Source organism: Terrapene carolina, unplaced genomic scaffold (assembly GCF_002925995.2).
Source record: "Terrapene carolina triunguis isolate 2854851 unplaced genomic scaffold, T_m_triunguis-2.0 Scaffold198, whole genome shotgun sequence".
Classification (NCBI taxonomy): domain Eukaryota; kingdom Metazoa; phylum Chordata; order Testudines; family Emydidae; genus Terrapene; species Terrapene triunguis.
In genome coordinates, this window is record NW_020664549.1 from 1,528,460 (window position 1) to 1,552,126 (window position 23,667).

The window sequence follows — 23,667 nt, forward strand, 5'->3', positions numbered from 1 at the left end:
CCCTACCTTACCGTGAACTCTGGTGTAGACAAGCCCACAAGTGCTTTGAAGAGAACCTGTCATTTTCCCAGCATCTAGATGTGATCTGAGACCACACCAACCTATGTGCTGGATTTACATGATAGTCTTCATGGAAATACAAAGGATGTTGCACTGGAGAGAGTTGTATGTTGAATGGGTAGTTCACATGAACATCAAATTTTGTTACTTTTGTCTGCAAGTTCTTTTAAAGCCTGTTCCTCTCCATTACCAGCAGATCAAATAAGTTTATAATGCGCTAGGAAGAAGCAATATTAACCAGACCTCCTGTCTCTTGGCATTAGCTGCCTAACACCATGGAACATGTTGTGGGGCCCGTCCGTGCGCTTCCCCCACTGGGTTAATGCAAAGAAGCTAGTGAATTTACTCTTGTCCATTATCTAGACCAGTGGTTCTCAACCTGCGGGCTGCTTGTGGCCCAATCAGCACACAGCTGTGGCCCATGTGACATCCTCCGGGCCATACAGCTAGTATATATATTGTGTGGATGCAGCCCACGTACCACACCAAGAGCTGCATATACAGCCCACAATGGTAAATAGGTTGAGAACCACTGCTTTGGACATTACGTGCTCCTTGCTTCTCCTGCTGCCATCTACTCATGAGAAAAATGTTAGCATGTAATGCCCTCTCCCTCACTAGGTGATATTTCTTGATCTAGGTCCTGCAAGGGCAAGTGTATATAGGTGGGTATTTTTTATTTCTTAATTTTCGGTTTGTTGGGCTACTATGTTCGGTGCTGTACATTCTAAGTGAAGATACCGCGGGTGGGGGTGGGGCTGAATTTGATTTATTTCAACAAATGCAGAAAACTGGCTTGCTGGATCTGCTGAAAATGCCTAGTATTCAGATTTTTCCCTAACCTATAGCTATATCTTCTTCCCTGTAATTGATTGACCTACTTTAAGAAAGCATGTAATGGATTGAAAGCTTAGTTAATCCTTGTCAATATTTTATTCTGTTTTTAAAAAAAAAAAAAAAAATTCCTTCTCACCTTGGAATGGAGCAAAACAAGCAGCTTCCTCAACCTCCAGAGAAGTTGTTTGTGCCAGCTGTTACCCATCTCCACTGAGCTAGACAAGGCAGCAGTTACCTTGCCAAAGTGATATAGGAAGCAATGCTTATATACCCCAGGGAGCTAACTTAGCACGTATTGTGCTTTGTTCATTTTACAGAACAGATCAGCAAAACAAACACACGAACAAACATCATGAAGGTGTTGTAAGGCGTCGATAGAAAGTGAGCTGTGCGACACCAGGGTATCAGCTGTTGAAAAGTGATAGCTACAGGCAATATTCTCGGGCGTGGAAGGTAGCTTTAACACAGTCTGTAACTAAGTGCGTGTGTTCTTGGCAATTCGCGTATATCCATGGTACATGGCAAGAAAATGTTGGTGCCTTGCTGCATGGTTCCTGATGGGCACAGTAAGGTGAGGGGCATCAGAAATTACATCCGTACTAGCCAAGGCCTATGGTAAAACATTGGTCTGAAGTTCAGGGATCATCCTATAGTGCAGCAGGGCACCTATTCAAGTTCAAATGCTGCTGCTTTCATTTTCAGCAGCACGCTGTGGGCAAAACAAGGGAATAGGGAAGTGATCCATGGAGAACAGAGACGGAAAAGACCTTATTAGCTTATGCTCCATCCTCCTCCCCTTTGTGGTCTTGTTCCCTGCAGTATACCATATTATTATTACAGTCAGACTTACAGCTTCCTTCAGACAGGGCTCCATTGTGCTACTGTACAGACAGAGTAAAAGACAACCCCTGCCCCAAAGAGTTGACATTATTTGACTAGATCCTCACTGACAGCCTGTGTTTGTTAAATGCACCTAACTATCCAGCTGTAAAAACGTACTGGAGACCAGGCACTGTAGTTCTACTGTGAGGTAAACTAGGCAAGGTCAGCCATGGGTGTGGGTATAGTGCTAACCTCACCTAGCTACCATGTGGCAAATGCTACATGTGCCTTGTCTTCTTTTAGGATTTTACAGCAAGATAAATATCACGTGTTATCCTGCTGTATTTCAAAACCCAAACCTTTCAATGAAGACAAAGTCTTAGGGCTTGTCTATACTTACGCGCTGGTTCGGCGGCAGGCAATCGAACTTCTGGGTTCGATTTATCTCGTCTTGTCTGGACGCGATAAATCGAACCCAGAAGTGCTCGCCATCAACTCCGGTAATCCTGCTCGGCGCGAGGAGTACGTGGAGTCGACGGGGGAGCCTGCCTGCCGCGTCTGGACCGCGGTAAGTTCGAACTAAGGTACGTCGACTTCAGCTACGTTATTCACGTAGCTGAAGTTGCGTACCTTAGTTCGAATTGGGGGGTTAGTGTAGACCAGGCCTTAGATTGAGGCATGAATGGGAGGAGGGGACATAACTGAATTTGGCATGGCTCTATAGTGCTTTGTCAGGCTTGTTATCAAGTAGTTGGACTTCCAATTCCCTTGAACGACAATCCTAGAGTCTATTAGATCTCTCCTGTGTGTGTTGGTTCTTCCATCATTCTTTACTTTTCACAAACTTTTTGGATTTCCGCATATGTATGTACTCATGAGGAATGCCTCCTGTCGTGTGCTCTTGAGACATGGCCTAGAACATATTGCAGTTGTAAGAAAGTTTATGCCGGGGTGCAGTTTTGTTGCTGAAATTAAGTGGCCAGTTTTTGGGGGGCAGGGAAGAGGGTTATGCTTCTTGTTACTACTTCTGCAGTAATCAAGGCTGCTCTTCCAACTCAGCATGGCCTCAAACTATGCCCTCGGTAGCCAGGGATCTTTACTGCCAGCCCATCTGCTGAAGGGTGATAATCATGATATGAAGTGCTGAGGCTGCTGCAGCGTATGCTGAGTAAGAGCAGAGAACCTCAAGCAGTTGCTCATCTTGCTTTGCTTAAGACAAGCCCCTTGAATGATTTCTACCTTATGAGATCCATAATAATGATATTGTGATCACAATGCACGTTGTACAGCTAATACTTGCATCTTGCACTGGTTTCGATAGGTGTGGAATGGCAGATAGGTAAAGCATTACCATGAATGGTACTTTATCCAGCACCACTGGAGTTAGTGGGAGCTTTATTCTGGGCTCCAGAAGGGCACAGGATGAAGCCCATGATGATGAATAAACCAGATTCCACTGTAGAGAGATCACAAGTGGGTTGTAGTTCATTAGTTAGCCAAATGAGCAAAGAGGAAAATAAACAGGGCTCTACATTCCTGTTTTCATTTTTATTTTAAGGTGTCAAACATCTGGTGGAAGCTCAGTAACTCCAAGTTGTTCTAGGGCCATCATTACTTGGCTGAAAGCTTTTTGCCTGAACTGAATTTAACAGTACTTGGAAACTCAGATGTTACAAATAACAGTGAGTTGTAAATTTCTTTTGCAATAAAAATGTGATGCTCAGACTCAGCCTAGACAGGCTATTTCTCTCTCTCGCGCGCACTCGCTCTCTCCTAAATCCATTTTATAGGAGTTTGGGGTCTTTAAACTTGATATGCTGTACACTTAGGGCATTGGATGGCAAGATTTCAGTAATAAATTTGCTGAGTTTCAGCTGAACATGGCTGGACAGTCCATATTTGCAAGCAGAATGTTGGAGGTATCTTTTATGCCTGTCTCCACAAGTTTAGAGCTCGTGTGGCCAACTTTAGGGTAGAATTTGCACATGGCTTAGTATTTAAGAATTAAAAAAAAATATTTTGATTTTTAATAGGAAAATCATGTTGTAAGGTGGGTTTAAATAGAGTTTAGTTGCTTGTGAGTGTAGAGAGGGCCTAATCTCTACTTGTGTAGCTCAATTGCAGTCAATAGAGTTACAGTTGCAGAGAATTTGGCCTGGGGCGTTCCAAGTAGTAGGGACAACATGGGAGAAGAAATGTGTGGAGAAAGCAAAGGATAGGTATCCAGCAGGTGAGCAGATGGAAATGGGGACTTGAAGGTGAGGATTTGCAGCTAGAACTTGGTAGGTCAGGTGAGAGGAAGGTAGGAAAGGGATGTGAAGTGGGGAAATGACATGGTCAGATCAGCAGGACGGGGAGATGTGTTTTAAGCAGCAGCATTTAATCAGTTGGCTCTTCAATAAAGGAAGCAGCCAAAGGAAGTAATTAGGTCTCTGAGCTGAGGCAAGATAAATGATTTCATAAATGCTCAGCAGGAATTCCACTCCCTGTATTTGGGCTCAGAAAAGAGTCTCTGGAGATCAGAGGCGATTCAAATGCACGGTAAGTCTGTGAAGCCCGTGCACCTTAAGGAACCTGCAGTTCCCAATGACTTTAAATGGAGTTGTGGGTGCTCGGCATCTCTGAAAATCTGACCCGGAAGCTCTGATTTAGCAAAGCGCTTGCCACGTGCTTAAGTCCCATTGAAGGCAAATGCTTTGCTGAGTCATGGCATACGTGAATGGGTGAGGGTAGCGACGTGGCCTGAGTGCTTCACTCTCTCAGCGCCTAGGGAATAAGTCCTTCCTCTGCTAGTTCATTGTGTCTCACCTCTAGCCTTTCAAGCCTCCATTTCAGAACCGCTTCCAACATTGTGCTCTAATTGTGCTCTGTGGGATTTCATTTCAAGGCTATGCATTGACTTTAATGGCCAATTGGCTAAAAAAAATAAAATACTCTTCCATTATGCTCTGTCTCCTATCGCTGTACTCCATACAAAATGTTATAAACAGGACCTTTTGTACTAGTTCAGATTAGACCGCAACCCAGAGCTGTTTATATCTTTGCTGAAGCTATGATTCTGTAGCGTTCAGCGCACAGCGTGGCGAGAGGGGTCAGATTTATTCCCGATGTCACTTTGTTGAAGGTAATGAAGTTTCCAAGAACAGCTTTGGCCTCTTAATATTGAATATGACATTGTTGTCACTTGATCTCATAACACTTTAGAACGATTAATCCTCACCATCTCCCCGGGGGAGGAAGGTAAGATTTATTACCTCATTTTATAGATGGGAGAACCCAAGGCAAAGAAGCGAATCTCGCCACATTCTGCTCTGTGCAAGGCAAATTTCTTTGACTTTGCCTTCTCTACCATAAACATACAGCTGTGTGTTGATTAGATAGATATAGCTTATAACCCACATACTCTATATATGTGTATTTGTGTGTGTACAGATAGTGTCTAATATAAGCATGCGTGTGTATAGAAATCCAAAACACACACAGCACTGCTCCCATATCTCCCCTGGGGAAAGGATGACCGAACATGTGACAGATGTTAGTCCTGATGCTTAATGCACTCCTGGAAGGCGCTCTGATATTACAGCGAGGCGCGTGGCATAAGAACCTATACAGACTCAAAGAGGCCTTGTGCAAGCTCCCATGAATTAGTGGCAGAGTTGGGAATAGTGAGTCCGTTCTCATGGCTCCCACGATGCTCTACCCACTCAACGTGTTGCTCACGTGACTTGGTGCCACAGACGCACTCTTCAATCCTTATGAGTGGAGCAAAGTGGGAAATGGTGCCGCTTTTATCTGAACTCCGAAGGCTGAGAGTAGCATGATATTGACTGATCGCCTTTGCTAGCCATAGGAAGCTACCAAATAACAGTAATGAAGGGGAGAGTCTGCATGAAAGATCAAGTGTCATGGTGGAGTCTCCATCACTGACCATTTATAAATCCAGACAGAATGGTTTTTCTAAAAGATCTGCTCTAGGAATTACTGTGGGGAAGTTCTGTGGCCTGTGCTATGCAGACTATAGATGGTCACAATGGTCCCATCTGACCTTAGAATCTCTGAATTAGTATTACAGCAGCCCCAACCAAGATTGGGACCTATTGTGGTAGGTACCGTATATACACGGAGTGAGCCGGGGTCCCTGCCCCAAAGGGTGTACAGTCCAGCCATGATAAAGAATGGGAGAAAGGAGGGATTTGTATAGAGGGGGAACTGAGGCACAGAGAGGGTAAATGACTGGCCAAAGGTCACACCAGGAATCCAGCCCTCTTGAGTTCTGTAGCAGTGTCTTAACCACAAGCCCATCCCATTGTCTTGCCCTTTTATCGTCTGTTTCAGTAGACGTATGAAATCATAGTTACGGAGTCTGGCTGGGGATTTGATCGGTTTTCCTGCCTGTTACAATTAATCCCACTGAGGGTGAAAGCCTTGTGCCTTTTCCTTTATGTTCAGAGAGATAGCCGCAATGTTCTGTAGAGAGGACAGGTAGGAGGGGCCTGTCCATGGAGACTGATTGCTGGGAACACGAAGCAGGAAGGAGAGTCTGTGCTCTCTTGGCTGTATTATCTTCCACTCTCTGGATTTTATCTCCTTTTCCTGACTGCTCTATGTCCATTCCATAGCCAGGAGCCTTATTCTAGTGCTTCATCCCATAAACTTGGAGAGAACCCCTCAAGCTGGCTAATCCACCATGGCGACTGCTTAGCTTGACCACAAGTCTGACACTTTATTTACTTTGCTTGGGTGCAGACCCTTCTGCTTCTTTTCCAGTCACTTTGTGACTGTAAACACCTGCTGCTGGTCTGTGCTGTGACAGCTCTCAGCATCTCGCCAGGGCGTGGCTTCCTGAGGCAGCCTGTTGCTTAGTATGGAGGAGATAGCAGCAGCTTGTCCTTTCTTCAGAAAATACTTCACAAATGTCTGAGTTGCATCTGGGAGAGAAGGAGCAGCTGGCTTTGGTTTGGTTTGGTTTTTTCATTTTTTTTTTAAATATCTGGCTAAAGAGAATTACTGCCCCTATATCCAGGAAACACAAATGAAAAGTCCAATCCTGCTGTCTGTTATGCCCCTGTCAGTGCAGAGAAACTTCAGTGGAATAAGTATAGAGTGATCCAGTAGATTGAGCACTAAAAGGATCCCTAACTTGTAGCATCAATAGTTCAAACGTGTCCGGTTACAGAGACCCCGCTAGATAAAAAGAAAGGGCTATATTTGCACCAGCTTTTGTTTCAATTATCTGGTTGTTTATATTGTGCCTCTGTGTCTTTCCCTCCATCCTCTGTGCTCTGAATTCCCATCAATGAACTGGGAGGAATGATTACTGGACTAGGGTCCACTCTCCTTTCTGAACCAACTAGCCCCTCCTCTGCTGTGCTTGTTGCTGCCTTCCCCTTCGGTCGTATCACCCACAGATTGCTGGCAGGCTGCCGTCTCAGACTGCCTCTCCCACCCATCTAATTTTACGCACTGCAGCCTTCTCCTCTTGAGACCTGTCAGCGAGGATCTGCGCTAGGCAGAAATAGCCCTGGGAGAGTAATGACAGCAAAATGGTTGCTAAATAGGGAATGGCTGGGGCACTGCAGCAGAAAGGTCAATTATAATCAGCTTGTCTCCATATTCCTCAGAGACATCCCAGGGACGAGGAGCAGCTGGGGCTGTAAGCCGTCTTAGAGAGCTGCCACTGATGAAGACAATAAGGTATCAGACGGACGGGACTATCACCCTTTCCTTATGCATTTGCCGTGGTGGTACTGTTTTCTCCCATTGTTGTGAACATAGCTCTGCCCAATCCATAGTTGCTCCTGTTGTTTTGCAAGCCTTCAGATACTTGCAAAAGTGCCTCGTTCCTAGAGGCTTGTGACCTAACTTTTCATCCACCCAACTGTGGAGCTAGAGAATGAATGGACTTCTGAATGCAGGTGCTCGCCTACCAGTACAGGGTTCTGCCCTGCTGGCATGCAAACTAAATGGTGTACACCTGTTTAGTGATTAACACACTTGCTGTCTTTAAGGCTCAGCTGAAGTTCCCCAAAGTATTTTCAGAAATGCTTATGACCACTACACTTCCTCGAGGGCTTTCTCAACCAGCTGATCTCCAAATGAGTGGCAGACACTAGCTAAACCTAACACCCCCCTTGTGAGCTGAGTAAATGAAGTGCCCATTTTACGGATTTCCCAACCAATACACAGAGTTTAGGTGGCTTGCCCGGAGAGCTCACAATCAGACGGTGGCTGAGCTAGGAACGGAATCCATAAGTCTCAACTCTCATTCCCCTGATCTAACCACCAGAGCACGTTCCTCTTCCTGGTCAGGGAATAGAGCCTGTGACACCTGATTCCTAAGCCACCTGCTCTAACCACTGGACCCCGCACTCCCCCACCCCCCTAAGCTATGAATAGAATCTAGGAGTCCTGACTCCGATTTGCCTTGTTCAAACCATTAGACAAACGCACTCACTCACTCTTTCTCGCTCTCTGAGCTGGGAACATAATGTAGAAGACCTGATTTTATGATCTGCTATCCTAACTGCACTGCCTCCTGTACTGGACTACGTAGGAAATCATCTTTGCCTTCTTTACATACAGGACAGTGTAACTGAACTCGGAGAGTAAGGAGCTCATGACAATGGCAAACCATTGGTTTATTTCCATGGGCTTCCATTTATCACAATGGTAATCCTGAGTAGAGATCAGCTATTTTGATTCCTGCTAGGTCCCAAGTAATCTTTCTCCATAAGAACAAACATTTTCCCAGCTGTAAATAAACAAGGACTTAAAAGTAACAGGCCGATGGCTTATTTTTCACCCCATTTATATAGGCTGGCTTGTTATGCAGCTTAGCATCTTCTGCTGCTGATGAAATGCTACTAACTGGCTAATTTTGAATGTTGCTCTCATGTATGTATTTTTCCAGCCACTATCTTTTCTTAGAGGCTGCCTTTGCTGAAATGATGCCTCTCTGTCAGAGAGTCAGGTGCAGCCGGTGAACTTCTCCCCTTGAGAGATCCTGAAGCTCTTAGCTCAAGTTTCTGAGGATTGAGGTGACTAGCTGTGGCAGAACTAGCTGAGGGACCTGCATTGAGGGAGAATTAATTAAATGCCAGACTGCCAGATCTATGAGAGAGATTGTCAGTGAGGAATGGATCCAGCAGCTCTAACTCCACAATACAGGCCTCTACCATGTAAATGAAAAGGCTAATTTTGCTGTCTGTGAGCAGTAGCAGGTGGCGATCCTGTGTGGGTCAACCAGAGTGGCACCAAGACATGCTTGGCTAATGTGCTACGCCTCTTTTACCCTGCAAATAAATCCCACACTGCTGAATAGACTTCAGATCTTCTGCTCTGAAGAAGATTCCTATCTGTTGGGCTGCTGAGCCACCATTAGAGTCTGGGGTGTGTGGAATGAGCCGTTTGTTCTCTTCCATTACCCTCCGCCTGGTCTCATCACTGCAGCTCAGCCAAGGGATCCATCAATAGCAGAGGGGCCACTGCAGAAGCTTTAGCAGAATGATCCAAGGGATGAATCTGGCTCATAGTGTATTAGTTAATGAATGCTGGGAAATTAACCCTTTATTAGCTGCTCTAAAACACCTTGCTGCATAAAGCATACATGCAAAAACAGGATCTGGTCTGATGCCACAAGGTAAAAGATCCACGAGGCGGGTTAGTTTCCTCCAGATGATTTAATATGCCTAGGAAAGAGCAGGGGGAGGAAAAAATGGCCTCCTCTTTGACAAACTGCATATATTAAGAGCCGGTTGAATCTTAAAGGCTGCAGGTGCTATGGGAGGGAACCTGAAATTTGTAGCATTCAGCCTATTTGTGTAATTTACAAGAGTCCCGACAATTCTACTGCTGCTGTTCCCATGGAAACAGATGTTGGCTTGCAGAAAATCTTTACAGGTTTTGTTGTTTGTTTTTAAATTTAAGTCCTCCTGCCTCGTTTTCAGAGAGGCAGGACATTTTTGCTACCTGGTCCCTGTTTGCCAGGGCAGGCCAGAGTTTGACTGGGCCATTCCCAACCCGCAAGCTACCTTAAACATCTTGAGATCCGTCTGCATCTGTCCCCATGCCAAGGCAATGCGAAGACTACCCATGAAAATGAGGACACCAGCTGGAGTCAATCCATGGGTGGATTTTGTCCTGCTTGTTCTGTAGTTGTACTTGACATTGTTCTCTGCTCTGACCATATTTCAACATAACAAGTTGCTAGACGAACCTCTCTCTCTCCCACTCATCTAATGGAACTGTCTGACTTCCAAATCTGTTTGGTGAGTTTGTTTCCATGGCAGTTGTTGTCTGTCTCTGCGTCCCGCCCTTTCATTGCAGAGCAGGCCCCCAGCAGCCAGTGAGATGGTGTAGGTGGAAGGAGGTCTAGCAACTATGCACACTGCTGTGGCTTTTTTACCATTTAAAAAGCAACTGCTAGGGTAAACCAACTCCTATCTCTGTATATGAAGACTCTCGTTACGTAAGCTTGGTTCTTAAGAGACAGACAGTTATTTTCCAGCTTGTCAGGTCTGTCTCAGACAGCAGGGGAAGTCATCAATCATGCAATGAACACGTTGGATTTTGTGGCCGAACTGATCTACCATCTCTGCAACACATTTCTCTATCTAGAACAAACACGCTTTCTTTCACCGTCTTGATCTGTCTTTCATTTCTTTTGTCTTTTGCAGATGTTAACGTGATGCAGTTTATTCTCCCTGGGAAGGTAAGTCTCTCTGAATTACTCTTTTAAGAAATGATTGCCAGGCAAATGAAAGATCGTAATGTTATGTTTTAAAAAGTGGGGTGAATTAGATGCTGATGGGCTAATAGCATTAGCACTTATGAATGATTTTATTAGCAGTAGCAAGAATGAAACCATGAGGAGAGAGACTGTGCAAGCTTCCACACATGGATCTCTGTTGATACATCCATGATCTACTCTGCAACATCTCTGGTATCCTGTTAGTATTCATATTACTGTAGGACCTACAGACCCCAGCTAAGATCAGGTCACATGGTGCTAGGCACTGTGCATACACATAATAAGAGACAGTCCCTTCCCCAAAGAGCTTACAGTTTAAAATAGACCAAAGGTGGGAGGGGAACAGAGACGGTATCTTGTCCAAGATCACACAAATTTATCGGCAAAGTCTGGAATAGACCTTCTGAGCCCCAGTTCTGGGCCTTCCCATTAGACTCCCCTAGTACTGGCTGGCTCAACCCATTTTATGTTGCTCAGTAATGTAACCCATGCCAGCTTGCTGGGGCACTCTGCACCCTTCTAGTGATGGCTGGACCATCTGGAGGTTGATGAGCCTGCGACAGCCTTGGCTAAGAGAGGTGGGTCTCTTCAGTTGGACGTAACAACTCATGCACTGGCTGGAGGACAACAGCTCCAGTCTGATGGATTTTGAGATTTCAGAATTTGGCTTGGTTGGGCATCGGAATGAAACCTGAATGTTTTGGGGTTTTTTTTTTTTCAAAATTCGATTTCAACGGCTTTTGATTAGATGTTCTGTTCCATGTGTGAGAGAGAGAAATTTGAAATAAAGACATTTCAAAATGAAAAAGCAAGATGTTTCATTCCCCAGTTGTTCAGCTTTGTTTGAACGTTCCCTTCTCCCCTGCCCCGCCCTGTTTTTTCCCCGAAACAAAAATTTGGAAAAATTTACAGGACTCCACTAAGTGTTTCGAATATGATGGGGGAGCTGCATTTTCCAGGGGCAAATGGTTCCGTTGACATTTTTCTGAGCTGTTCTAATCCAGAGATCTCCGGTTTGGTCCCTGCTGTTGACCATCCACACCCATGTTTTTCTGAGGTGAACAAATGTCTGCTAGGGAGCACGCCAATCTCCGTTTTAGAGCTGCTGAAAAATGCGTCAAACGTTTTCACCAAACAGTTTTTTTGTTTTTAAGACTTGAAAATTCTACAACAAATATTCACTGGAATTTCACTTTTTGAAATTTTTTGACCAACTCTCTCCGTTTTCATTTTTCATGCCACAGGCTCCAGAGTCTAAAAGCATCTTAATGTATGTAATGCATAGTGATAGGCACTGTACAGACACGTAAGAAGAGAAATGATGATCATTAGAAGTGGGAGCCTAAGCCACCAAATTGGAACACTCAGGGAGTTTGAATCCAAGGTTTCAGAGTATCCTAGTAGAAACACAGGGGTCAGTAGTGAAATTTAGATTCAGATTCTGACCCCCCTCAGGTCCCCCCTCAAAGTTTGGGCATGTTCAGATCTGGGGGGTTGGTTCAGGTCCTCCTCTGATGACAACACTTACATGTAGGATGAAATAATTGATGGGGGAGGGGGGTCTAACCATTGCCTTCTACTGAATAGGCCTTCCGACCTTCTGAAGCATATGTAATCATTGTCCTTCTCTAGTGGTTGCAGCCAACAGAGAGGCTATACAATCTAATACTCCTACAGCTAATAGAGATGATTTTTTAGTTCAGGTGGCTTGGAGCACTAGGTCCTTGGGTTTTCTATTCCTGCTGTTGACCTTGAAGTCCAGGTGCCCCTCAACCTGCGTGTGGGGACGCTGACAGCTGTGAAGTCATGCTCCGTCTCCGAATCACGGGGATTGTATTGCACAGGCAGGTGCAAACTGTGGGCCCCGATCCTGCCATTGGACCCTAGTGCCTATCCAAATCCACAATGAGTTAAGAGTGCAGAAGTGGCTCTGAATTCAGGACTGGAGCTTGTGGCAGTTGCTATTGTAATGCTGGTGACGATGCTCCAGGCTGTTGTGGTGAAAGGATGCAAAATACAGCAATAAATAGAGAACTATCCAGTTTTTAGTACTTCCCATCCCCAATTGCATTGGCCCTCACTATGTCACAGGGTGTAATGTTTGTTCCGTTTTGATTTCTACGGAGACCCTTATTTACATAAGGTGCGTTACAGAGCTGAACTGTATAATACACAGTAACTTACCCTGTGATGTAAACTATGCCGCGTGCATGGTAAGAATAGCCATGCCCATTCACAAAATAGCTGAGATGCCAAGCACCAGTGGAGCCTCTTGAGAAATAATAATAAAAGGCATCATCATAATTACTAAAAAAGAAAAGACTATATCCAGCCATTTCCTGTATACCTGAGCTTTGCATAGTGCCAGATCTTGGTCCATTTGCTAGCACCTCCCATGCATTTACAAGCATAGCAGTTAGAAAAATTACTTTTCTATGAAAGATTTGGAAAGAGATGAACAATTTTCATTAATGTTTTGTTCACTGATTTTCTTTTTTTGGAGGTGGGGGAGTCATTACAAAAAATTAAACCCACAACTGTTTGGTATTCAGCTGTCAAAAAATGGGGGGGATCATTTTTGGTTACTGAAATGTTTTCATTTTTCAATATCACTATTATTTTATTTGTATTGCATTAGTGCCTTGGATTCCCAGTCATGGGCCAGGACCCCATGGTGCTAGGCGCTGTACAGACAGAACAAAACAATGGCCACTGCCCAGAGAGCTTCCCATCTAAGTACTGGGTGTTTTACTTTTTTTTGACAAAAACACAACTTTTTTTTTATGAAAATGGAAGTCTTGGTGAAAAATCTTCAATTTAATCAAAAAGCCATTTTTTGTGGGGGGAAAAAGTTTCCGTGAACTTTTTTCCAACCATCTCTCCTTACAGGTCCGGATCCTGCTTGGAAAACAGTGGCAAACCTCCTAAACCCTGACCCACAAAAAGAGGTGTGTGACTGTGTGTGAGACTAGTTCCATTGGGACTACTCACATGCTTAAATTACACAAGTGCTTAGGTGCCTTGATGGATGGCTGGAGCTCACTTGCCTCTTTTCACTTATTTATCCACAGTGGCTGTTTCATTTTGGGGCACATCAGATTCCCTCTCCACAGTTCCTCTCCCTTACCTTATAATTTATATTCTACTCAACTAAGTGTTTCATGGCCTGAGAAGACTTTTCATGATGATGTTCCCACCTCCATAGCAGTCAGCTCAGATCTTGCAAATTCCTTGGTGTCTAGGTTTTCAGCTGTCTGGATTGAGCGGTAAACAGTCTGTTAAATAATAATAACTTATAAATACTAAGTGTCTAATAAAACCAAACCTCTAATAAGCCCCCATTAAAATGCACGTTGACATTCTTTTTAATTTTTAAAGAGGCAAATGCATTTGTAATTAGCATTTTAACATTAGATTGGCCATGTTCCTAAGGTTTCTATTTAAATGCAAATTAAATCCTCCCACTGGAAAGCTAATCGGAAATGAAAATAGCTGGTAGGGGATGGGAATTTGCTTCCATGTGGAGTCATTTTAGTCATCTTGCTGTTGATTTCTTCATTTTTTATGGCCTGGTTTGCTTTAAAAATAGAGTTCCTATGTAGAACTGCATGAAACATCTGTAATAATTAACCTTGCTTGGTTCCTGACAACACTGAAAGTTAAGCTCAGACTCTCCGAAAGGTTTGCTAGCTTTCTGCAAATGTGGACTAAAGTTAGAACTAGACTGGGCCCAGTTTTGGACAATCTAGCGCTTGGTTTCACATAGTAATCAGATCAGAGAGGAAGGATAGTTCTGGGTTAGGATCCTAGAATAGGATTTCAAAGTTTCATTTCCAGCTCTGCCACGCACTCCTTGTGTGATGATGGGCAAGGCACCTGGGGCCAGATTTTTAAATGTACACCTCTACCCTGATATAACGCGACCTGATATAACACGAATTTGGATATGACGTGGTAAAGCAGTGCTCCAGGGAGGTGGGGCTGCACACTCTGGCGGATCAAAGCAAGCTCGATATAACGCGGTTTCACCTATAACGCGGTAAGATTTTTTGGCTCCCAACGACAGTGTTATATCGGGGTAGAGGTGTATTTAGGCACCTAAAGATGCAAATGGGAACTTAGGAGGCTGGAAGTTAGGCGCTTAGACCCTTTGGAAAATCCAACTAGGTGCCTATCTGCATCTGTAGGCATCTAAATACCTTTAAAGATCTGGCCCTTAACTCTCTCAGTGCCTCAGTTCCCCAACTGCGAAAGGGGGACTCCTTGTCTGAGCTAAGCACACATGCAACCCATACTGAAAAGAAACTGAGTCTGTCTCCTTGTAGTGTCTGGTGTACATAACAGCTTAAAGAGGCTACTACAGATCAGATAATACTACAGGGGGACATTACAGGGCTGAGATCTTTAGGTCAAGTGATAGCTGCTCATGCTTTTAGATCTGAAGCGTGCTGGTTCAAACCCTACTAACTATCCAAGCCTGGGTGACTATACACAGATGTGCATGTGCTGTTTTAGGACGCATCCCATGTCTCAAGGAGCTCACAGATTTAGGAAGTGGTATCCAGTGGGATCATCAACCATTTTCCCAGGCATATGTGAATGTGAGCAATTCAATGTGGAGAGAGTCAGCAAAAATAAGTGGTAAAGAGAATGAATTAGGAGATTGTCATAGTGTAGGGAGCTCCTCAGTAGATGGTGATGTTGGCTCCATGAAAAAACTGCTCTAGGCCATTATGCAAATATAACTTTGGGAAGTAGCTGCTGGGATATACTTTGAGATACAAGGTTGATTGAGGAACATCTTTTATTGATCCAACTTCTGTTGGTGGAAGAGACAAGCTTTTGAGCTCCACAGAGCTCTTCTTCAGGGCTGGGAAAGTTAATCAGAGTGTCACAGCTGAATACAAGATGGAACAGATGGTTAAGCATAAGGAGTTAACGCATGTTGCAAGAAATTGTTCAAAATGAAGTGGGCAATTAACACCTCTGCAGTCACAGGACAAAGGCAAGTTAGTGGGTTACAGAGTGTTGTAATGAGAGATAAAACCAGTGTCTCTATTGAGCCCCTGATTTTTGATGTCTAGCAGAGTTTTGAATTTAAGATCCTAGGCTCCTCTTCTGAAGGTGTGTGCAGGTTTCCTTTGAGGACGAAGACTGAGAGGTCAGCTGTAGAATGTTCTTTTTATGAAAAGTGATCAGCAGGAGATAGGGTGTTTTTGTCTTTTATCATTTTTCTGTGAGAGTTCATTTGAGAGTCTAGTGATTGTCTAGTTTCACCTATGTTGTTGTTGGGGCATTTGATGCACTGGACAAGGTACACCACATGTTGTGATGGGCATGTGTAGGACCCTTGGGTCTTTGAAGGTGTGTTGGGGATGGTGGTGGGGGGAGTATTGACCATCATAGCAGTGGAGATATGGCTGCAGGTTTTGCATCTGTTATGACGGCCTGGTGCTGCTTTGAGTTGGTGGGGAGCTAGCTTCTGATGATGAGCTTAGCGATGCTACAGGATTGTTTGAAGTTCCAAAAGAGAGGGTTTGGGAAAGACTTCTTTCAGGATGTGGTCCCCATGGAGTATGGGTTGTAACTGTTCGATGATACCCTGTATGAGTTCTAATGTGGGGTGGTAGGTGACAGCTAAGGGTGTGCAGTCAGTGGTTGTTTTTTTTTTCTTTTCCTTTTCTGTACTGAAGCAGGCTCTTTTGGGGGATTAGGGTGGCCCGTTCCATGATGCGCTCTATTTCTCTCGTGGAATGTCCTCCTTTGGTGAAGGTGGTTTCAAGTGAATCCAGCAGTCTATTAAATCTTGCTCGTCCTCCGGGGCTCTGACTCTAGCCAAACAGGCACAAGGGATCATTTGCATCTCTCTCCCCTGCCCCTAAAGGAATCTAGGGTGTGGGCTGAGCAGCTGCCTAATGAGATGCTCGCTGAGACCGTGAGCTAAATTCAGTCCTGGCTCAAGCAGGCAAAACTCTCCACAAGTCAAGGGAGTTACATTTGTCTCTCCAGGGTTACCTTTTGGCCCTCGGTGTCTTATTGGAAACATCTCCTGATTTTCATCTTTCCCATTTTAGTCCTTCCTTCTGCCTCCCTTTCCCTGTTGTTTTTGTTTTCCCTGCAAGTTCAGAGAGAGACCCTCTTACAAAACGTCCTGTGCTAGCATGGGGAGCCATAAAAGGCTTAGCATAGCTCTCATAATCCAGTACGTGTACATACAGACAGACACACACACACATCTCTCTCTCTCTGACTCCGGGCACTGAGAAAAATACAGGTCACCACACCAGATGGGGATTCCTGTGACTCTAATAGTCTTTCATCTTTTGTAGGAAAGTGATTAGGTCCGTTGGATTTATGCAGCCAGTTGATTTTATTTCTCCCCCTGGAAACCCAGTTTGCTTCTTTCTTGGTTTACTTTCCTCTTAAACAAAGGCTGCAACCTCCAGGGAGAAGGAGAGAGACCAACGCACAGAGAGAGAGAATGGCTGTTGAGAGAAATGAGACAGAGGAACAAGGGAGGGGAAGAGAGATTCAGAGCTGCTCCTGCAGGAGCTAGGTGTCTGGACTTTCTTGTGTTAAAGTTGCAGAGCATTCTGAATAAAGAGCAAGTCTTCCTTGGGACCCACCGCTGCCTCTCAAAAACTGTAAGTACAAGACACTTTTGAAGTATTTCTTTGGCAGCTGAGAGAAAATTCCGCGCTCACTAGAGGTCATTGGGTTATTAGCGTGTGTGTATGAGTGCAAGCCTTGCAAGGGAACAGCTTCTTTCACACATGAGCATAGCTTCTAAGGTGAAACCTGAGATGAATCTTTAAGAGCATCGGTGTTCTCAAAAAGAAATACGTGGGTCAGGCCAGGGTGGTAATTTTCTCTCAGTGGTTGCTTTTTAATGGCTTCAAAGCTAAGGTTGCATTGTATATAAATTCTCAGAGGGTGCTTCTAGTTGGCATCTCCTGAGGCTATATCTGTGGGGCTGCGGCTCACCGTGCCACAATCCAAAGCCAGACAGTGTCAGCCTTTTGCAGTCCAGGCCAATCCTTGAAGGAAGAGGCCCAGATCCTCAGTTGGTATAAAGGGTGAAGTCGATGGAGCTATGTTAATTTACCCCAGTTGAAGATCTGGCCCAAGCTCCTTAAATTATATTTATAGAGATGGCCTAAATACCACAAGGCTGGGTGCCTCGCAAATATGATTAATGAGGCTGAAAGATATGAAAGTGAAACTTGCATATTTGATCCAGTGAAAAATAAAATGACTTTCTCTTATAGAGAGCAACAGTAGTTATGACTGGGTGGGAATGAGGAACACAGCATGGGGATTAGGAAGATCAGGAAAGGGTCAGCGTTTGCTATGTGAAGTGGATTGTTTTTCTTTTGTAGGAATTGTAGCTCTGAGTCTCTCATTAGACAAATCCCAGGGTGAATCAAGCAGTCCAGTAAATCTTGCTATATCCTCCAAGGCTCCCCAGCCACACAGGGACGAGGGATAATTTGCATCCCTCTCTGTCCTAACAGGCAGAATTTCCAGAGGTGTGGTGCCCACCCCCTCTAAAAATCAGACTGTAATTTCTTTCCCTTCTGCCCCTGCTCTGGGGCTCCTACAGATTTACCCTTGCCCTGCTGTTAGCTGTGGAATATTTCCTTGCAAATGTTGTTCTGTCCTCCTGTTTAGCAACATCGGGAAAATTACATTTGGCATGATAAGACAGCAAATAACAATCCCCAGGGGCTGGTAATGGGGTTAAAACCAGGCAGGAAGTTAAATATTCATAGTCTGCTGTCTGCATTAAAACTGTGCATATAAATTAAGAATGAGCGACATGAACTGCCCATTGTAGCAAAGGTCTCTTCTCGCCTCACAAAGTTTCAGTTAATTCCCATTTACCAATACAATCTTTTCCCTCTCTTTCCACACCCAAAGCATCTTTTCCCCTGCACGACATTTTCCAGCCATGTAATCCTGGAAGAAATAGGGCTTGTCGGGGTTTTGTCGGGTTTTCTGGTAGCTGTCGAGAGACTTGATTCAACTTGATGGGAGGTCAGCAAATGTCAGATTTAACCAGAATATATATATATTTAATCTAGAAACCTCAGCTGTCAGGCCTTGTGCAAAGGGGAAATGATGTTGGCACCAGAGTCCCTGTTTTCAGAATGATTTGAAGCCTTTGCAGCTAAACTGTGGTATAAATTGGGGTTGTTTGAAAGCACAGGCTGGTAACTCGATACTGTGCGGGGCAGGCTAATCATAAAATAATACGCTAAGCTCATAGCTTTCAGATCCGCATATGGAAGGCCTTCCTATCTACAGATATTGCTGAGCTGAGCTGCACAGCTTTCTGCGAGGGTAGCAACAGCAGGGAGAGGCTGTATTTTTACAGGATCATGCTGTAAAGCATGGAAATCTTTAGTAGGAGGACCAGATTTCCAAGTGCTCAGCACTCACAAAAGGCGTCCGAGTTTCAAACAAGACACTGCTCCTATTTAGGCACCAAAAGAAACGGCCAGAGTTCCAGGGGAGCTCAGCAAGTTGAGTGCCCACTGGGTGCTGAGTGCTTGGAAATCTGGCCCCATTATGTGTGTTGAGCACTGAGAAATCTGGCTTGTTGCTTTTCTGAAAATCTGCCCCACAGTGTGTTTCATGCTTCGCTCATTGGCTATGTCTTCACTGCAAGAAAAGGTGCATTTAACATCAAGCTTGGTTTCTCAGTGTAAAATTCTGAGAGAAAAGATATGGGTAGTTTTTCACCTCCATATAACTAGCGGAGGTCAACCCCAGGTGGTGGGCAGAGAGTTGACCTTGAATAGCTGCCTCAAGATAAAAATGACAATGCCTTCTTTCCACTAGGATTTTACATCAAGAGCGCTACCTTGATATAAAAACCCTCTTCTGTTTGCAGTGAGAGCATAACCAACGAGGCCTGATTCTGCTCGCCTTGGGGCTTTTGTCACTGATGTCTATCGGCCCACGAATCGAGCCCTTGGCACTAGGTTCACCTTGGCTGAAATTCATCCAGAACATTCCATGCAACTACCAACAAAAAAGCATGTGAATTAAATGATATATATTTTTAGATGAGCCGAAGCAGCTGATTTTGATGATAGTGATTCATTTCAAGGTTTACAGGACATTTGCTTCTCTGGAAGATTTCAGGACACAGCGTGTGTTTATTTAAAATACATTGCATCCTGCCAACTTTTTGTGCATGTAGTAACAGAACAAAAAAGGTTGAAGGAAATATTCATAATTATTCTCTTCTCCCTTCCCCCTCTCCCCCCCAATTTGGTCATATTTTGTTTCTCCAAAAGCTTCCTGTCATGTTCTAGAAAAATGTGATTTTTTTTTTTGTTCCTGTTGTATTGTCAGGAAGCTCCAAATTCAGATGTTTAAAATGCTACTTTTTGCTTCTCTGTTAAAGGCATATGTAATAGGGTGTGTTGGCAGTCCAGTTCTTTTCTGAACATTTCACCAAGGTGAATCAATTGAGTCTCCCATCCCCCTTGCAGGTGCATTGCATTGAAAAACATTGAGTTTCTGGTTAAATAACAAAGCAAAGACACTGCTCCCGTTTAGGATAAGTGGGATTTTAAGGCTGCAGGGGCTAACTCAGCCCTGATGTAACTCCATTGACTTTAGAGCTGAACTTGACCCTAGCTGAAATAAACCTGAGTCTTTACTAGATGACTAATAGGATGCTTAGTCATTGCCCTCTGGAGCAAGCGATCAGATGCTACACGCAGTCTCAGTAAAATTAAGCATTGAGTCCTGATCCAGAGCGTACACTGACTTCATTTGGGTTTTGGATCAGGCAGTAGGTGAAGCTGTCCACACTGAGCAGCTGGTGTGCAGCACCACATGTGTATCCACTCCCTGACTCGAGATGTCTACGTAAGAAAGGCCATGCTGGGTCAGACCAAAGGTCTATCTAGCCCAGTATCCTGTCTTCCAACAGTGGCCAATGCCAGGTGCCCCAGAGGGAATGAACAGAACAGGTAATCATCAAGTGATCCATCCTCTGTTGCCCATTCCCAGCTTCTGGCAAACAGAGGCTAGGGACACCATCCCTGCCCATCCTGGCTAATAGCCATTGATAGACCTATCCTCTATGAATTTATCTAGTTCTTTTTTGAACCCTATTATAGTCTTAGCCTTCACAACATCCTCTGGCAAGGAGTTCCACAGGTTGTGAAAAAATACTTCCTTTTGTTTGAAACCTGCTGCTTATTAATTTCATATGGTGGCCCCTAATTCTTGTGTTATGAGAAGGAGTAAATAACACTTCCTTATTTACTTTCTCTTCTTGGCAACAGTGCAACCAGTCTGGGGAGCTGTCATGATTTTATAGACCTCTATCATATCCCCCCTTAGTAGTCTCTTTTCCAAGCTGCAAAGTCCCAGTCTTATTAAGCTCTCCTCATATGGAAGCCGTTCCATACCCCTAATCATTTTTGTTGACCTTTTCTGAACCTTTTCCAATTCCAATACATCTTTTTTGAGATGGGGCTACCACATCTGCACACAGTAGTCAAGATGCAGGCATACCATGGATTTATATAGAGGTAACATGATATTTTCTGTCCATTTACCTATCCCTTTCTTAATGATTCTCAGCATTCTGTTCACTTTTTTGACTGCTGCTGCACATTGAGTGCATGTTTTCAGAGAATTATTCACAATGATTCCAAGATCTTTCTTGAGTGGTAACAGCTAATTTAGACCCCATCATTTTATATGTATAGTTGGGATTATGTTTCCAATGTGCATTGCTTTGCATTTATCAACATTTGAATTTCATCTGCCATTTTGTTGCCCAGTCACTCAGTTTTGAGAGAACCTTTTGTAGCTCTTCACAGTCTGCCTGGGACTTAACTATCTTGAGTAGTTTTGTATCCTCTGCAATTTTTGCCACCTCACTGTTTACCCCCTTTTCCAGTTCATTTATGAGTATGTTGAATAGGACTGGACCCAGTGCAGACCCCTGGGGGACACCATTATTTACCTCTCTCTATTCTGAGAGCTGACCATTTATACCTACCCTTTAAATTAATTAATGGAGATATCCTATCTCCTAGAATTGGAAGGGACCTTGAAAGGTCATCAAGTCCAGCCCCCTGCCTTCACTAGCAGGACCAAGTACTGATTTTTGCCCCAGATTGCCAAGTGGCCCCCTCAAGGATTGAACTCACAACCCTGGGTTTAGCAGGCCAATGCTCAAACCACTGAGCTATCCCTCCCCCTTTGTTTCCTATCTTTTAACCAGTTACCAATCCACAAGAGAACCTTCCCTCTTAGCCCATGACTTCTTACTTTGCTTAACAGCCTTTAGTAAGGGACCTTATTAAAGGCTTTCTGAATCCTGGATCCTGCTTATCCATATGCTTGTTGACCCTCCCTCAAAGAATTCTAGTAGATTGGTGAGGCATGATTTCCCTTTACAAAAACCATGTTGACTACTCCCCAACAAATTATGTTCATCTAGGTGTGTGATGGTTTTGTTCTTTACTATAGTTTCACCCAGTTTGCCTGGTACTGAAGTCAGGCTTACTGGCCTGTAATTGCCGGGATCACCTCTGGAGCCCTTTTTAAAAATTGGCATCACATTAGCTATCCTCCTGTCATTTGGTACAGAAGCTGATTTAAGTGATAGGTTACAGACTACAGTTAGTAGTCCTGCAATTTCGCATTTGAATTCATTCAGAACTCTTGGGTGAATAACATCTGGGCCTAGTGACTTATTACTGTTTAGTTTATCAGTTTGTTTCAAAACCTCCTCTAATGACACCTCAATCTGGGACAGTTCCTCAGATTTGTCACCTAAAAAAAATGGCTCAGGTTTGTGAATATCCCTCACATCCTCAACCGTGAAGACTGATCTAGGTGTGACTGGAGCTTGTGTAGACATACTCAGGCTAGCTTTAATGGAGCTAGCTCAGGTACTGGTGGTTCAGTGCAGGTTAGCCCCGTGAGTAATTAGCCAGGCTTCTGGGTGGGTTTGTACAGTGCGCACTGAAGCATGTGCTGCTGCAGCTTCACTGCTCCAGTCCCCAAGCCAGCTGGATGAAAGCTAGCTTGGGTATGTCTGCATGAGCTGCAACTGCACCCCTTGATTGCAATATGGACATACCCCAAGAAGCGTACACAGCGAAGGGGTGGAGAACAGCCACCCACAAGGAGATGTGATCTTCAGCACAGTCCTTGTGGTGTTTACGGGGCATGTAGCTACAGGATCCACGCCGAGGCCTCCCTCCTGCCACCAGGTGTTCCATGAATGCTGGATCGGGATTCCACGTCTGCCAACCTCACCCTCGTATCTTCCCACAGGCCCTAGATCAGTGGTCCCCAACCTTTTTGTGGCCAGAAGCACATTCATGTTTTCAGAAGAGTGCGGCGGGCGCCAACAACTTTTCAAGGCTTATTTTGTATTTGTACATTAAATACGAAAAACATCATATTTAATATTACGTAATATATGAATCCAGAAAGAAGAGAGAAGCCGGAGAGAAGCCGCGAGGACAGAGAACACCGGCGCCCGCAGCCCCAGAGTACTCTGTCCCCAGTAGGCGCGGGGCCCCGGCTTCTCTCCCCTGCTGGGCACTAGGCGGGCCCCACGCCTGCCGGGGACAAGGAACACCGGCACCCGCAGCCTGCAGCCCCGGAGTTCTCTGTCCCCGGCAGGCACGGGACCGCAGCTTTTCTCCCCTGCTGGGCAGTAGGTGGGCGCACATAAATGCCCTGGCGGGCGCCATGGCACCCGCAGGCACCGCGTTGGGGACCACTGCCCTAGATGGTGACATTCGAAGAGCAAATATCAGCTCAGTTCTCAGCCCTGAAGTACCTCCCTTGAGACGGTGTCTCTATCTCCGAGCCATGCTGCCTGTAGTCTCCTCCTGCTCCTTTTAACAGCGCGCAGGCAGTCAGTATAATTGAAATGAAGCAGCTCACTCAGAAACGTAAATGCTGTGCTTGGGGAACAGGAGATGAGATCTTTCGCCAGTGTTTGCATAACATTCCCAACGTATTGTTGCCCGTCTTCCTGTCTCTGCTGCTGTGACAGTCCCCAGTGTATTGAGAATAATTGTGGATTCAGCTATTGGTATTGGTTTGTCATATTATTCACAGCAAAACATTCAAACCTCCTTGACAGTTCAGATAGCACACAGCAGAGCTGCAAGGCACTTATCTGATGTGACATTTAGGTGAGT

The 23,667-nt window shown here is 44.6% G+C and overlaps 1 protein-coding gene across 1 annotated transcript in view; it reads left to right on the forward strand.

Annotated features, from left to right (window-relative positions):
* The first annotated feature begins 6,592 nt into the window (after positions 1 to 6,592).
* LOC113407135 (kelch domain-containing protein 8A) overlaps positions 6,593 to 23,667 on the forward strand; it is a 38,489-nt gene continuing 21,414 nt past the window's right edge. Inside the window, exons 1-3 of the mRNA XM_026655224.1 lie at positions 6,593 to 6,679; positions 7,341 to 7,413; positions 10,395 to 10,429. The gene's annotated coding sequence lies outside the window, so the exon portion shown is untranslated. The remainder of the gene's footprint in view (positions 6,680 to 7,340; positions 7,414 to 10,394; positions 10,430 to 23,667) is intronic.